Source organism: Equus przewalskii, chromosome 1 (genome assembly GCF_037783145.1).
Source record: "Equus przewalskii isolate Varuska chromosome 1, EquPr2, whole genome shotgun sequence".
In the NCBI taxonomy this organism is placed as follows: domain Eukaryota; kingdom Metazoa; phylum Chordata; class Mammalia; order Perissodactyla; family Equidae; genus Equus; species Equus przewalskii.
The window spans coordinates 61,443,840-61,457,660 of NC_091831.1; the positions used below are offsets into that span (position 1 = coordinate 61,443,840).

The window sequence follows — 13,821 nt, forward strand, 5'->3', positions numbered from 1 at the left end:
TTAATTTTTTTTAAATTCAGCATTGTTTTTGAGATCTACCCATAATGATATACATATATATAGAGAGAGAGACCTGGTTCATTCCTTTTCCCTACTGTATAGTATTTTATCAGGTGATTATACCACATCTATTTATCCATTTCTTTATTGACAGACATTTTGGCAGTCTCCAATTTTTTGCTATTGTAAAGAGGCTATGCCAACTTATACTTCCACCAGTGCATGAAAATAAATAAATTTCCCGAAATCCTTACCATGGGGATAAGGCAGGCTGGTTAATTTTAGTCTTTATAACTACATTTAGTTTTTACCGGTCTTGTCCTGTGGCAAGTATCTTTTTCCAGTCTTCTGGTGTCTTTTACGCGCAGCAGTTTTTTATTTTGGAGTAATTAAGCATACCTATCTTCTCCATCTTTACTTACATCTAAAGCAATGCTGAATGTGATGTCCAGAGAATGGAAACAAACCTGACTCGATGAGTCCTTCTCAAGTGGTATCGGACCTTCCCCACAGAGGTCAGGATGTACTCCTTGACCTCATGTGGCCCAGATCCTCACTAAACCAATCAGATAAACAACTCACTCAACAATGAGTTACATGCCATTGTCAACATGCCAAAGAATGTCACTCGCTTGAAATTCTTGTTAGTAATTTCTTCATATGTAAAAATCCCAGGGTTATTTTTCAGACTTACAAATAAGACCAGAAATGAACTTTTTAACTTCCTAACTTTTTAAACTTACCTATGTGATCTAAGAATAGGAGGCCCCATCAACCTAGTCATAGATCAAGAATGGTCATCTTACTTGACCTACCAACAGCTCAGTAACTCATTCTCTTCACGTTTTTATCCAAATATTACCTTCTCAATATAGTATTTCCTGATTATTTTATTTAAAATTGCAAGTTCCACCACCTCTTCTCCAAACCTCCCAGGCTTATCTGTTTTATTTTTCCCTGTGTCACTTACCACCATCTATCATACCAGATATTTTACTTATTCATTGTCTGACTACACTCTCTAGAATATAAGTATGAGGACAGAACTTTTTGTCTTTTACTTCTCTGCTTTACTCCCAACACCTAGAATGGTGCTGGCATATAGAGGGCAGCCAATAACTAGTTTTAAAGGAATGAATCGTGTGATATGGGCAGATCTTACTAAGGGAAGATATTATTAAGTCCCCTATCCTTTTTTAAGCAGATAAAGAATTACCTAGAAACGATGAAAATTTTTCTTAAGGTAATATAACTGGTTAGAGCAAAATTGTACTAAATCTCATTCTACTAATTTAAAGTCAGAACTGCTTTCCTCATTCTACTCTCATTAGCATCGTTTTTCTTCATACATATTAAACATCTATCCCCACAGCAGCTCAAGAAAAACTTACCACGTAACTTGCTATTATTTCCCTAAAAATGATTCTATATGATGTGGAGGAGGCAGTACCAGCAATACATATTTAGTATTATTTAATAAGCTAGGAGATGGGGGGGAATCTATTATAATTACTCGATGTTATTTTGAGCTAACCTAGAAATTCTTCACAAGCCTATTATAAGATCAGATAAAGGCAGGGCACGACCTTCCATAATTTGTTGCTGAAAGTGGAAGAATGTCTATCAATGACCTCTTCAACTAGATCAAAAGGAAAGGCCTAGGGGACTGGCCCTGTGGCACAGTGGTTAAGTTTGGCATGTTCTGGTTTGGTGGCCCAGGTTTGTGAGTTCAGTTTCCAGGTGGGTACCTACACCACTCGTCAGCCATGCTATGGCAGCCACACACATATAAAGTGGAAGTAAACTGGCTCAGATGTTAGCTCAGGGCTAATCTTCCTTAAGCAAAAAAAAAAAAAAGAAAAGAAAAGAAAAGAAAAGGAAAGGCCTAGGTCCATAGTTAAACACTCCCAGAGGGCAAATGGATACCTGCCAAGTGACCTATGGGATTCTGAAACTTGGAATGTGGAGAAACAAAAGACAATGAAGGTGGGAAAAGCAGCAGTGACTGCTTCTGCAAATAATGGTAGTCTAACCACTTGATGATTTGCTGAAAGAAAGTCACCTCACTATCATATCCCAAACTGCTGCTCTTCTCAATTGTTAATGGTAAGACATTACTGCTGACAAAGGCTCTACATCTCTAGAGCAATGGATGGAGGAGGTTTGGTCCTTTGTCCAGAGTCCAAAACTGGTTCCCCAAAACAAACCAACAGGAAATTAGTTCCAGGATTATACTGTACAAATATGATATTTGCAAACTACAGCCCCTTTAGTCTTTCTCAACTGGTTTTCCTCAAAAATTAAGCCTTAATACTCTAAGGCATCAACATTCCTAATGAATTAACTTCTGTTCTATGCATAGCACTAGTTGTTACCATCCTTGAGACAGAATTAAGAAAATAGTCACTCAAATCACTTTCTGTGTTCTGCAATTCAGATGACCCCATTTGAGAAAGGACAGGGCTCCACTGAGAGATGGCATAGAGTAATAGTTAGCGTGGACTCTGGAACCACACTATCTGGGTTCAAAATCCCAGCCCTGTTACCTATGATCTACATAATTTTGGTCAAGTTACTTTACTTCTCTAGGCTTCAGTTTCCTCTTTTAAAAGAGGATTAAGAATAGTATTTACCTCTTAGGGTTATTTAAGAATTAAACAAGTTATCTCTATCTCTATCCAACTGTCTATCTATATATCTTAGACTAATGCCTGGCAGCATGATAAGTGCTATCTAAGTGTTAGCTATTGTTATTATTCTATTTGGGAGCATTTTAGGTTTCTAAGGAGCCTATCTGCCACTGACCTACGCTGAAGAAGGGCCTTGAGTCAGAAATGTTTCTACCTTGAGCTATCTTCCCAGTCTCTCAGATCTGGGTAGGAAGGACAAAACTCTTCTCTATTCTGTTGCTCCTATTCAAGAGAGGAAGATTTCTCCTGACCTAAATAACAAAGGTTTAGCGCAGAAAGGGAAAGACCTAGTCAGAGCTCTGCTTGCATCCACAGTGGATATGCAACAACAGATCTGGCACTTGCGTTCAGTAGCACCAACCTCCCCATGATATACTCTTTTCTCACCTCTTAATTACAGGCAGCTTTCTCCAGGCATACTGACTATCTGAATGCATTCAGAATGGCCTCTGCCTGCATCTTCTTTATTTTCTTATTTTAATTATTGTTATTGGTCTCGCTCTGCTATTGTCAGGAAGAAGCAAGTGTATCAGGGATGAAGCAGGCTGAGCTAGCCCAGCATGCATCTGTGGAGCCGCAGCTCTGGAAGAAGCTGTAGCACAAAGCCCCTCTGTTAGGGCAGCACACTAACCTCTGTGTATCCCTCTCACATGAGCACAGGGCTGGAACGGGCCTCCTCCTGTTCCCTTTTTCACCCTCCTCCCACCTTTCCCAGAGGGAGATCCTGTTCACAGCAAAGAAAGCCAAGAACATTTAGTTCAGCAATAAGAACAGGTGGTAGCACCAATAAGGAACAAAAACTGGTATTCTTCCAATTGCTGAGTTCTATGGCAGGGAGGGAGAAAGGGCAGGAAGAACCGAAACCTAGGAATCACTTTTCCCTGTGGGGTCTCTGATGGTTTCATTTCAATAAACAGAGAAAACCCACCTTTGAGGGTTCTCTCTGCTCTTCTTCACAGGGTGAAACCAAAGGTATTCCTTTTCATTTTCAGGAAAAGGCAAGTGACTTTTTGTCTGTTTGCTGTTTTCTTGGATGTAGTGCAAAAGCAACACGACTTTAATAACTAAAAGCAGGTGCTTCCCCACCCATTTCTCTTGGATCAAGTAGCAAATAATTCTACCCCGATGAACACATAATTATTTGGATTAGTAAAACACCATGTAAATAAGATAGAAGTGCCATAAAGACAGAAAGTCTTTGTGCTTTGGCATTTACAAATGCAGCTGTTGCTTAAGTTTTTTCCCTCTAAAACATAGCTCTTGTCTTTAGGCAGGGAACAGCTGTTTGTTTATCTTTCAGGATTTCCTAATCGTGCATCTAAAAGAAGTCATAAGTAGAGAAGATAGGGGTCAAGGAGAAGGGCTGTCACTAAACTTCATGTTTTATGGGCCTTAAGTCTTTGGAAAGTGCCCCAGTCATGAGTCCAACTCATCCCTAAGATGTCTCCAGCAACACCTCTGCAAAGGCCTGACACACTTTATGCACTGCTACTAATTCAATTCTTAGCGGTTTCTCCTCTTGATCTGGGCTTCCCAAATCGCTCATCATTTTAACTCTCATAATCGCTCTTTTTCTCCACACCTCCTGGAAACCATAAACCTAAATAAACTGTAAACCTAAATGTGGCCAATTGAGCCTGTTTGTAAACACAGCTCTCTCAAAGGAAGATAAAGGAGCTAGTCCTTGAAGGTCGCTGACCATTGGAAAAGAGAACTTTCACACTAGTTTTCTGTGTTCAAAAGAATGCTGAATGTTCTCTTTCAAGACGGGAAAGAATATCTAAATGTTTACCATTTGGGCAGCCCAAACAACAACATTGGATTTTTAACATTTTATTGCAGAAAATTTCAAATGTACAGGAGTAGACAAAATACCACATAAACTCCCAAGTACCTATAATCCATCTTCAACAATTATCAGTCTGTGATCAATCTCATTTCCTATGTACCACCCACCCACTTACCCCACTCCCAGATCATTTTGAAGCAAATGACAGATGTTATTCATCTGTAAATATTTCAGGATATGGCTCTAAAAAAATTCTTTTTGTTTAGAGCATAACCATAATATCATTACCACACCCAGAAAAAAGATAACGATAATTCCTTAATAACATCAAATATCCAGTCAGTTTAATAGAAACTCTTGCTACAACATTGGGGAAGGCAGAGAATAGCTGGCTAGTTTCTCCCTAGTTTCAGACATAACCTTATGTCTGAAAATAGCTACCTTCTGGACTTCCTGATTAGAAAATTATCCACATATCCTATATCAGTCTTTTAAAATTAAATTCAGTTATCAATATCATATCTCCCCATCTGTTTAGGGCTTTATTTGCACTCAGTTCATAATCCAATACTTTGGACTTGCAGTGGTGAAGTTAAAGACTATCATAAGCTATCTAAGACAGTCATTCCTGCTACCTTTATAAAACAGACAGACATCCACATACACACAAACAGGGACACAGATAAAGAGAAACATCAAGACTTCAAGACACTGGACAGAGACACAGAGGCAGACACAAGCCAAATTCACCAGAGAATGATACTACTTTTAGTGGGAAACCATAAACTAATGTTTAAATTTTACAAAATATAATAGTCAATTTGCTACTTTTTGCCAAGATAAAAAATGTAGCAGGGGGCTGGCCCCGTGGCCCAGTGGTTAAGTTCACGCATTTCACTTCAGCGGTCAAGGGTTTCACCAGTTTGGATCCTGGGCATGGACATGGCACTGCTCATCAAGCCATGCTGAGGTGGCATCCCACATAGCAAAACCAGAAGGACCTACAGCTAGAATATACAACTATGTACCTGGGGCCTTTGGGGAGAAGAAGAAAAGAAAAAAGGAAAAAGTAAGGTTGGCAACAGATGTTAGTTCAGGTGCCAATCGTTAAAAAAAATGTAGGACCTTATATATTACCACCAGTATTCAAATCAAATTTTGAGAATCAATACTATAACCACTTACCCCACAGGGGAAATGAAAAGGGGGACCCTTCTGGACATGCACAAAGATTTTGAGATTGTATAAATTTCAGGTTCTGCCATAAACTCTGGAAAGGAAAGAATCATGATGATCTACTATATTTTTCCTTGCCGTCATACCCTTCTATTTGAATATCATGTAAAATTTTAAAAAGGACAAAAGACTCAATTTTATACTATTCAAGTTATGTCAATAGTTAAATTAGTTGAGAATATTTAGGTACAGCCTAATAGGACTTCAAGAGTAAGAAAGGTTAACCAAAAGACCACACAAATATGTTCATGTCCCATAGGTAAGCAAAACAAGGAAGTTCAACTCAAGTAGATGATATGTGCATTAGACATAAGGACACACCTTCCTTACATGAGGGCTGTTTATTACTAGCTTAAATTTCCAGGAAATAAACTAGAAATCTAATTTCTTGATTTAAATAGTCAGTCCAGGATAATTGATTTACTCGTCTCTGATACTGGCCATGACTACAAGACAATGAAGATCCTTCCATTCCTATAATCTACAAAAAAAAGGACAGGATTGATAATGAATGATGAGTAATTTCCTATATGTTTTACTCCCTAAACTTAAGCTACAGTACCCAATACAGGAACAGCTAACTGGTACACAGTCAAAAAATAGTGAGGGGCTGACCCGGTGCTGTACTGGCTAAGTTCACACATTCTGCTTTGGCAGCCCAGGGTTCACGGGTTCGGATCCAAGGCACAGACCTCCAAATTGCTCATAAAGCCATGCTGTGGCAGTGTCTCACTTACAAAACAAAGGAAGATTGGCACAGATGTCAGCTCAGCGACAATCTTCCTCAACCAAAAAAATATATATATATTGAGGTATCTGTTCCTTGAACTCTCAAATTTCCCCTTAATTAACAAGTGGGCTACCAGCAGAACACAGACTTTCTTGCTCCTTTAGAACAGTCTTACTGCTCTAACAATACAGACTTACATTTCAGCACACCTTACCTACAAAACCCTGTTTCCTCCCACCCACCCCCACCACCACCACTCCCAGCTTTTAAGCCTTATACTAGCATTCTTAAAAGAAAAATTACTAACTGAGAAGATTTGTTGAATTTAATCAATCAATGCAGCATTCTTCTTTGCCTATAACAAAAAACACTCTGTCCTACATCTTGGCACTCCAAAGCCTCTAGTACAATCCCTGGAAGGAGAACAAAATCTTTGTGGCATACTAAGTACAGTGGACGGATTTCCTCCCCTGGACAGAGATAAATAAGCCAACTCCACAGTAAAGTTATACTCTGGGGGCTCGGGGTGTAAGAGCAAATTCAAGATGAATAATAAATAAGAGTTCTGGACTATAAGCACGACAATAGTTTAGGTTTGGAAAATATTTGAGTAACACCACATAGGAATAAATTTCGGGTTTTAGAAGGAACGGGGAAATTAGCACACAAATCTCTTCTGTTTGCTAAGTCAGAGTTGAAAGGCATTGTGGTTCAAAGTAAGCAGAAAGATACACTGACACAAATTCTTTTTAATGAAAGCCATCATTAATAATTTGCATGCAAGATTTTGAGGCTGAAATTACTTTAGGGACTTTGTATCAAGTAACAGAAAAAAAACCAGTACGTTTTGCAGGACCAAAAGAAATGGATTATCATAAATATTGTGTACAAACCACCAAAAAGCAATTATAAGGACTGGATAAAACATATACTATGGTACCTGGTGAAGATCACGAGGCACAGGAATACTGATAGCTGTTCACAGAGCAGAAGAAAAAAGCAAAAATATTAAACAAAGACATGAACCAAAAAGTGTTCGTGTAAGGCCAATAGCAAATGCATTTTAAGGGTTGGTGCAAGGTAAAGTAAAAAACTGAAGAGCAGGGATACATATCTTTCAGCTAGACTTAGAAGGGCAAACCCTTCATCCAAACATCAGCTTAAGGGAAAGTTGGCTAGTTTCTGATTCATTTAGCAAGATGTTTGTGTTTCCTTTTGTCCTTAATAGTGGGTTCTAGAACTAAACAATTATGCTCCAACATAAAGAATTCTGACTTTATAGAATTGGCAAGGTTTTATAGAGTACTTCAAATTCAGGAATTGTGGAGTTTCCTGTTTTGAAAAAAAACCTATGAAATAATTTTACATATCAAACTCAGCATTAAAGAATACAAACAGACACGAAGTATGAGCAAAAATGAGCTATTAGCTTCACTTAACATTCCTCTAATTTTTAAATAGGAGGCAGCAAAAAAAAAAGAGAGAAAAATATATATAATTACACTCACAGAAAAACAAATATATAGAATTACATCCACACTGGGATGCCACAAACTTAACATGTAACTTAACTACAGGATACCAGATGACTGCTCTGCTGACAGAATCCCAGGCTTTCACTCTTCCTTCAGCAGATCTTTCCCACCATAAACTCACACCGCCCCCGCAAATACACACTCATATCTCACTCTTCCCTTACTAAATAAAGCAGAAAGGCCTAGATTAGTACACCTACTAAAAAAACGTGTGAAACCAAAAGTCACAATATGAAAATATTAAACAGGACTAGAGTGAGAGAGAGCATAAAAGACAAAAAGAAAAAGAGAAGGAAAAGGCAAGTATCCAAAACTCCATAAACTAAAATCCAGGAACTACTAAAAGGATATATGAACTCAGAAAAGTTAAGTATTTATACTGTGGTCCAGGTACTATGAGGAACACCAAGAAGGAAAAAAGGTTGAGCCACCTTCCTAAAAATTCACCCAGCCATGATAAACACTTCTAAGTTGAACCATCATGGATCCAGATAGAGAAAGTATTTTTAAAACTTCATTTTAAAAAATCAAATTTATCAGAAGATAAATTTCTTAAGTGGAGTTTTGAAAGGTGGATGTGGTTTGGTTTAAAAGGGATGTGTTATTGTTTTGTTTATTGTTGTTATTGTTTTGGGTGCCAAAGAATCCAGGCAAAGTGAATGACATCTGCAATATCTAAGAGGCCAGCATAGCAAGTGCACCATCTGCTATCACAGCTGAAATGGAGAGTGCCTGGGGAAGGAAAGGAAGGGAAAAGAAAGTGTGAAATTAGTTTTTTAAATGTCTATAATCATGCATTTTTTTAATGATTTAAGAGACAATTGGGAGCCACTTAAAGGTTATAAGAAGAGAGTAACTTCAAAATAGCATTCCAGGGTATTCTTAGGTTAGAACAAATAAAATAGGAAGATACTAGAGATAGAGAGGCAATTTACAGGTCTGCAAAAAAAAATACTCTTTTTGCTAAAACAGTGAGCAAAAACACTTATTACTAGAACTATCATAGACCAGAGTAGAGGCATAAAGAGAAATGACAATCTCTGTGGTGGAATTCAGGCAGTTTTTCAGTTTTACTCTTTACACTTCAGTGTAGTTTCCAGAATGATTGCAGTATTTTTCCATATTTATAATAAAAGTCATCCTTCAAAAAAAGAACAAACATGATGTGTACATACACCCAAAGAATAATAAATAAATGCCATGTGCCCACGACACAATTTAAGAAATGGAAAAATTATTTTTTTTAATTACAGGGTTTTTAAAAAATTATTTACTTATTTTTTTTATATGTGTGTATATGAGGAAGATTGGTCCTGAGCTAACATCTGTTGCCAATCTTCCCCTTTTTGCTTGAGGAAGATTGTCACTGAGCTAACATCCAAGCCAATCTTCCTCTATTTTATGTGGGGTGCTGCCACAGCATGGCTTGACGAGCGGTGCTAGGTCTGTGCCTGGGATCCAAATCGGCGAACCGCGGGCCACTGCAGTAGAGGATGCAGACTTAACCACTATGCCACTGGGCCAGCCCCAAGAAATGGAAAAATTAATAATGAGTTTGAGACTCTTCAATTGATTATATCTTCCCCTCTTCACCCTTCAGAGGCAACCACTATCCTGAATTTTGTGAAAATCATTCCCTTTTCCTCTACAGTTTTATCACATGTATGTATCCCTGAAAAATGTTGTTTAGTTTTGCCTGTTTCTGATTTGTATATAAATGAAATCACAGTTTATGTAATCTTCTGTGACTTGCTTTTTTCATTCAATGTAATATTTTTGTCATTAATCCAAGCTGATATATGTAGCTGCAGCCTATTCATTTTCACTACTATATAGTATTTTACTCTGGGAATAAACCATAGTTTTTTGAATCCATGCTGCTATAGTTGGAATGGGTTGTTTCCATTTTCCCATAATCACAAAAAATGCTACTTTAAAGATTCTCAAATATATCTTCTGGTATGTATGCACAAGGAAGTTTTCTACAGTGTATATCTAGGAGTAGAATTACTGAGTGACAAGGTATATGCTAGTTCAATTTTACTTGACAAACGTAATGACAAACTGTTTTTCTAAGTAGTGGCATCAGTTTATATTCCAACTAGCATGTAAGTTCGTTCTCATTATTCTACCTTTTAGGTAACAATTTTACACAATTTTTTTAATCTTTTTTTTTTTTTTTTTAAAGATTGGCACCTGAGCTAACAACTGTTGCCAATCTTCTTTTTTTTCCCTGATTTTTCTTCCTAAATCCCCCCAGTACATAGTTGTATATTTTAGTTGTGGGTCCTTCTAGCTGTGGTATGTGGGACACCATCTCAACATGGCCTAATGAGCAGTGCCATGTCCATGCCCAGGATCCGAACCGGTGAAACCCTGGGCCACCAAAGCAGAGCGTGCAAACTTAACCACTCGGCCATGGGGCCAGCCCCCAATTTTACCCAATTTTTAAATTTCTACTAATTTGAGGGGTATGGTTTAATTTACATTTCTTAGATTGCTAAAGAGGGTAAGCATCGCTCACATGTTTAAAGGTCATTTGGGTTTCTTTTTCTGAGAAATGTCTGTTTATGTCTTCTTCCCATTTTCCTGTTGACTCCTTTATCTTTTACTTTTTCTTTATAGGAGTTCTTCTCTGGAGTTCTATGCTGATTACCAATCCTTTTTTGGTTATATATATTGTAGGTATTTTCTTCCAGTTTGTAGCCTTGTGTCTTTACTCTTTTTTATTTTTTTCTGGTGAGGAAGATTCGCCCTGAGCTAACAGCTATGCCAATCCTCCTCCATTTTTTTATATATGGGACACCTCCACAGCACAGCTGGTGAGTAGAGCAGGTCTGCACCCAGGATGTGAACCGACAAACCTGAGCTGCCAAGGTGAGGCACGCAGAACTTTAACCACTTGGCCACGGGGCTGGGTCCTTTACTCTCTTTATGGAGTCTTCTGATGAAAAGTAGTTCTTGAGTTTTCTATAGTAAAACATATCAATTTTTTAACTTTGTATGTTTCATGTCTTATTTAATGAATCTTCTCTATCCCTGATGTCATGATATTCTCTCACATTTTCTTCTAATACTGTAAACATTTTATCTTTCACAATTTAGTTCCTAATCCATGTGAAATTCTTACTTTTGGTATAATATGAGGTAGAGATCTAATTTCCTCTTTTTTCTATATGGATAACCAATCATCTAAGCACCACTTACTCCTTTGATTCACAGGGCAAAAGGCAAGTTTCCACATGTCTGTTTCTGAACTCTTGATTTTATTCCATTGAGTAGTCATACTGTGTTGATACCACATTGTCTTTTTTTTTTTTCTTAAAGATTGGCACCTAGGCTAACAACTGTTGCCAATCTTCCTTTTTATTAAGGAGTGGCACCTGGGCTAACAACTGTTGCCAATCTTTTTTTTTCTTCCTGCTTTATTTCCCAAACCGCCCGCCCCCCAATACATAGTTGTATATCTTAGTTGCAGGTCCTTCTAGTTGTGGGATGTGGGACGCCACCTCAACGTGGCCTGATGAGTGGTGCCATGTCCGCGCCCAGGATCCAAACCCTGGGCCGCCGCAGGGGAGCGTGTGAACTTAACCACTCGGCCACGGAGCCGACCCCTCACTTTGTCTTAATTACTACAGTTTTATAATAAGCCTTGATATCTGATAAAGTATGGTAACCACTAGTACTGTTTCCCAAATATTTCTGGTTCTTCCCTCTCCCAAGGATTATGACAGGATCACACTTTCTGGCCCCCTTGTGATTAGCACCATATGATTAGCTCTGGTCAATGAGTTGTGAACAGAAGTGACCTGCTGAACATTTAATTGCTTGTGCAAAACCCTCCAGAGCTCTTTTTCTCTCTGGCTTAGTAATATTCAACTTGCTTGTAGCTTTGGCACCTAAGTTCCTGAGTGACTATAAGTAGGGTTTTCCTACTAACCTACAGTGGACAAGTAATGTGCATGAGAATAAATCTTTTATATATTTATCACTGAGATTTTAGTTTGTTACCACAACATAACTTAGCCTACTCTAACACAAAAGGCAAGTTGCTCATTTTGTTATTCTTCTTCAAGAATGTTCTGTCTGTTCTTCACTGTTTGTAATATAAAGTTCAGAATTGAATTTTCTCAACTTTCAGGAAAAATCTGCTGGTCAGAGTATACATTAATACTGCCACATTGGAAAACATGTGGATATACTGGAAAACAGTTGGCATTACCTAAAAAAGTTGAAGATATAAATATCCTACAATCCAGTACATCCATTCCTGGGCATGTATGCAAAAGAAATGTATACACATATGTAGATATGTACAACAATGTTCTTGGCAATATTGTTCATAAAAAATAAAAAACTGGATGGAGCCGGCCCCGTGGCCAAATGGTTAAGTTTGCACGTTCCACTTCGGCGGCCCAGCGTTTCACTGGTTTGGATCCTAGGCACAGACCTAGCATTGCTCATCAGGCCATGCTGAGGCGGCATCCCACACAGCACAGCCAGAGGGACCTACAACTAGAATATACAATTATGTAGTGGGGAGCTTTGGGGAGAAGAAGAAGAAACAAAAAAAACAAAGATTGGCAACAGATGTTAGCTCAGGTGCCAATCTTAAAAAACAATGAAAAAATAAAAAAATAATTAAATTAAATAAAAAATTGGAAATAATCCAAATGATTACCAGCAGCAGAATGGATAAAGAGTCCTTTATTTACACAATGAAATACCATAAAATAATGAAAATGAACAAACTCAACCCACACACAACATGATGATCTTATAAACATATTGCTGAGCTAAAGACACACATACACACAAGTTTATGCAGAGTGATTCCATTTACAACAAAGTTTCAAAAACAGGTCATTTTTAAATTAGATTGTTTAAATATGGATACATAGGTAGTAAAACTATCAGCTAAAATAAGGAAGTGATTGCCACAAACATTAGGAAAGTGGTAACCCCTGGGAGAAGGCAGGAGATGTCACTGAGAAAGGCGGGAAGGAGAATGTCTATGGTACTGGCAGTGTTCTATTTTCACCTCAAGAGCTGCTACAAGGATGTTCACTTGATGATTACTTATTATACGGAATCTCTGTGGGGGTTTTACACAAATGTCTTACATCTTTTTTGTAAGATTTATTTATATCTACTTTATATACTTTGTTGCTATTATAAAAAGCTCTTTTTAAATTGTGCTTTCTGTTAGCTGCTAAATGCAATTGAACGTTATATCTTGATCTTATTGGCAACAACCTGCTAAATTCTCTTACTGATTTTGAAATTATCAGTAGATTATTTGTTTTTGTTTTTGTTTTTGAGGAAGATTAGCCCTGAGCTAACATCTGCTGGCAATCCTCCTCCTTTTGCTGAGGAAGACTGGCCCTGAGCTAACATCCGTGCCCATCTTCCTCCCATCTTCCTCTATTTTATATGTGGGACGCCTACCAGAGCATGGCTTGCCAAGCGGTGCCATGTCCACACCCGGGATCCGAATCAGAGAACTGGGCCGCCAAAGTGGAATGTGTGCACTTAATCGCTGCACCACCAGGCCAGCCCCTCTTTGGGATTTATCCAAATAGCCAATCACATCACCCGCAAATAATGACAACTTTGTTGCTTCCTTTCTAATCTTTATCTTTCCTTTGTTTTTCTTATCTTATTATACTGACTAGAACCTAGCTCAATGATGAATTGTATTATTTTCATATTTATAAAAATATTTTTAAAATAGGGAACAAAAGAGATATCCTATGGGAAGGTCCAGGTGCTGCTGGTCCATCCCAGGTTTACTCTTCCATACACTCATCATCCCTGTGTTCTCTCAGAAAATAAAGCCCT

The 13,821-nt window shown here is 38.0% G+C and overlaps 1 protein-coding gene across 50 annotated transcripts in view; it reads right to left on the reverse strand.

Moving 5' to 3' along the window:
• Window positions 1-13,821, reverse strand: part of USP54 (ubiquitin specific peptidase 54) — a 113,402-nt gene that overhangs the window by 43,840 nt on the left and 55,741 nt on the right. The window lies entirely within an intron of this gene.